At 44.0% G+C, this 3,921-nt stretch overlaps 1 pseudogene; it reads right to left on the minus strand.

The window, feature by feature from the left end:
• Nucleotides 1–793: 793 nt before the first annotated feature.
• On the minus strand, nucleotides 794–2,589 carry LOC109248132 (endoplasmic reticulum resident protein 29-like; annotated as a pseudogene).
• Nucleotides 2,590–3,921: the final 1,332 nt, after the last annotated feature.

The raw sequence follows: 3,921 nt of genomic DNA on the forward strand, positions 1-3,921 counted from the left end.
ATACATAATGTCATGTATCTACCACTGCAGTATCATACAGAAGAATTTCATTGTTTTAAAACTCTCTTGAGCTTGATATATTAATCCCCCCTCCCTTTTTCTGAACTGATGGCAATCATTGCACTTTTTACTGTCTGTGCAGTTTTGCCTTTTCCTGAATGTCATATGCATGGAATCCTATGGTATGTAGCCTTTCAGATTAGCTTCTTCCACTTCCATTTAAGTTTCATCCATGTCTTTTCATGATTGATCTCATTTCTTTTTAGTGCTGAATAATACTCCATTGTACACATGTAGCAGAGCTATCCATTTATCTATTAAATGATATCTTGGTTGCTTTCAAGTTTGGGCAATGATGAATAAAGTTTCTATAAACATTAATGTGCAGGGTTTTGTGTGGCTATAACTTTCCAACTCATTTAAATAAATAAGGAGTGTGATTGCTGAATTGTATGGTAAAAGTATATTTAGCTTGTAAGAAACTTAGACTTTAGGTTTAGTGGGAAAAAAATATATATGAACAGACACCTCACCAAAGAAGACATATACATATACATAAGCATTGAAAGATGTTCCACATCATATGTCATTAAAATAATGAGATACCACTGCACACCTATTGGCTATAGTAGTGTCCCAAGCATGGTCACATCAGTATCAATGTCAAATCATGCTCAGATTTCTGGATTAGTGTTACTTTTCCCACCACTCTCTTATATTCCAGAAGGGTCTCACAGCGGGTAACACTCCCCTCCCCATGCCCACCAAACCCTGGTAAACCTGAAGTGCCTTTTTACAGCCCTTCCTTCTTGGCCCCCTTCTTCTGGAAGGCAATCAAGACGTTTAAAGCTCTTTTGAACCTTTTTCTTCTTCTCATCACTCATCTTGTTCTTCTCAATCAGCTTGGTGATCTGGGTCATTTCTACTGCTGGGAAGTCCTCACCTTGGTCTAAGGCCTTTCCCCACGATCTTTGGGTATTTGCCCACTTCTCAATCTCCTTCACACTTGTGAGTTTGTCGTGCCCCTGCTTAAAGAGGGAAGGTTGGGCCTCCATGCCTGAGGCCCTGATAAACTCCCCAGCAAGGGTGCCATATGCAGGTAGACAACCAGGCATACCTAGGCAGACTCATTGCCCTTTTAGCCAGCATTAGATGTTCCAACCTTAACTGCCTCACCATGGTGAGGGTGATGGTTTCTCAAAGTCCCCATCCTGGAAGAGGTAGAAGACTTGGTAGTTCACTTTGCCAGATTGTATTTCTCACTCAGATCCAGATTCAGCTTATCACCATTACCTGAGATCCCTACCTCTGTCACCAAGAGATCAACACTGGAGGCTGAGTTTTCAGCCAAACTCTTGAACTTGTCCTGCTGCTCACTATAGGGATACTGGGTGTTCACTAAGATGAACTTACTTTTGGGAATGACCTTGTAGAAAGTGACTGTATCCAGGGGAAGGGCACCCTTGGTGTGCAGGCTGATGTCTTCATGCAGAGCAGAGAGGAGCAGGAGGGACAGGAGAAGGGGAAACAGTGGGGAATAGAGAAAAGCAGGGAGGGGTGGGGAGTGGGAGGGGGGGGCATGCCAACAGCCATAAAGTGGGATTCTGGCAGTAGGAGCTAGGAGGAGGAAGGCTGTAGTGGGAAAAACTCAGACAACCAGGGCCAGGTCAGATGTGCATGTGTACCTCTGTTCATATATTTTGCCCATTTTTAATTGTTTTGTTTTTGTTGTTGTTGAATCTTAATTGTTCTTTGTGTGCTTTGGATACAAGTCATTTATCTAATATGTATTTTTGAAATATTTCCTTCCAGTTTGTGGCTTGTCTTTACATTCTCTTAAAAGAATCTTTTGCAGAACAGAAGTTTTAATTTTAATGAAGTCCAACTTAGAAATTTTTTCTTTCTTAGACCATGATTTGGTGTTATATCTAAGAAGTAATCACCAGGGCATCAGACAGATTTGGTTTAGGATCTGACTACCCACTTACTAGCTATGCTTTGTGACCTCAGGTAAGTCCAGAAACTTTTGTTTTCACAAAGGTAAAATAAAATACTTGTTCAATCCAAGATGAAATAATGTATGAAAATCTCTAAAAATAAAACAAAATATATGGGGGGAAAACTCATCACCAAAGCAAAGGTTACCTAGATTCTCTACATTATCTTCCAGCTGTTTTATAGTTTGTGTTTGACTTTTATATCTGTGATCAATTTTCAATTAACTTTTGTGACAGGAATAAGGTCTTTGTCTAGATTCATTTTTTTTTCTTGCATGTGGCTGTTCAGTTATTCCAGCATCATTTACTGAAAAGAGTATCCTTTATCCATCTAATTGCCTTTGCATCTTAGTCAAAGATCAGTTGACTATATTTGTGTGGGTCTTTTTTGGGGTTCTATGTTGTATTCCATTGATCTCTTGTTTATTCTTTTACCAATATCACATTGTGTTTATTATTATAGGTTTATTTTTTTATTTTTTATAATATGAAATTTTTATCAAATTGGTTTCCATACAACACCCAGTGCTCATCCAAAAAGGTGCCCTCCTCAATACCCCTCAACCACCCTACCCTAACTCCCACCTTCCATCAACCCTCAGGTTGTTCTCAGTTTTTAAGAGACACTTATGTTTTGGCTCCCGCCCTCTCTAACCTCTTTTTTTTTTCTCCTTCCCTTCCCCCATGGTCTTCTTTTAAGTTTCTCAGGATCCACATAAGACTGAAAACACATGGTATCTGTCTTTCTCTGTGTGACTTATTTCACTTAGCATAACACGCTCCAGTTCCATCCATGTTGCTACAAAGGGCCATATTTCATTCTTTCTCATTGCCATGTAGTACTCCATTGTGTATATAAACCACAATTTCTTTGTCGATTCATGAGTTGATGGACATTTAGGCTCTTTCCATAATTTTGCTATTATTATAAGTGCTGCTATAAACATTGGGGTACAGACGGATACTGGGAAGATGGCGGCGTGGAGGATGCTGGGCTCACCGTGGGTCCTGCTGATCACTTAGATTCCACCTACACCTGCCTAAATAACCCAGAAAACCACCAGAAGACTAGCAGAATGGAGTCTCCGGAGCTAAGCACAGCCGAGAGGCCCACGGAAGAGGGTAGCAAGGGCAGAGAGGCGGTGCGCACTCCACGGACTGGCGGGAGGGAGCCGGGGTGGAGGGACGGCCCGCCGGCCAAGCAGAGCTCCAGAGTCTGGCTGGCAAAAGCAGAGGGGCCGGATGGAGTGTGTTCTGACAGCAAGCGGGACTTGACATCTGGAAGGTTATAAGTTAACAGCTCTGCTTAGAGAGCAGGAGGGCTGGAGGACAATGGGAGGGAGAGTTGTTGAGCCCCAGATGACAGAGCTCAGCTTGGTGGGGAACAAAGGCGCTCACCAGCGCCATCTCCCTCACCCATCCCCCAGCCAAAATCCCAAAGGGAACCAGTTCCTGCCAGGGAACTTGCTTGCACTGCACAAACACCCAAGGCTGTGTTTCTGCGGATCCATCCCTCCGGCGGGTCTGACTCCCTCCCAGTGCCGCAGGGACCCTCCTGAAGTGGATCTCCGAAGGAAAAGCGAGCTGAGCCTGCCCCTTCCGCCCCCATACACCTTGCCGATCCACCCCAGCTAATACGCCAGATCCCAAGCACCATAAGCCTGGCAGTGTGCAAGTAGCCCAGATGGGCCACGCCACCCCACAGTGAATCCCACCCCTAGGAGAGGGGAAGAGAAGGCACACACCACTTTGACTGTGGCCCCAGAGGTGGGTTGGGGGCAGACATCAGGTCTGAACTGTGGCCCCACCCACGAACACAAGTTATTCAAGACAGCACAGGGAAAGTGCCCAGAAGTTCCCCACCACTCCAGGGACTATCCAAAATGATGAAACAGAAGAATTCCCCTCAGAAAAACGTCCAGGA

The sequence above is a fragment of the Panthera pardus genome, unplaced genomic scaffold, assembly GCF_024362965.1.
Source record: "Panthera pardus isolate Hobbes unplaced genomic scaffold, ASM2436296v1 HiC_scaffold_27, whole genome shotgun sequence".
Lineage (NCBI taxonomy): Eukaryota > Metazoa > Chordata > Mammalia > Carnivora > Felidae > Panthera > Panthera pardus.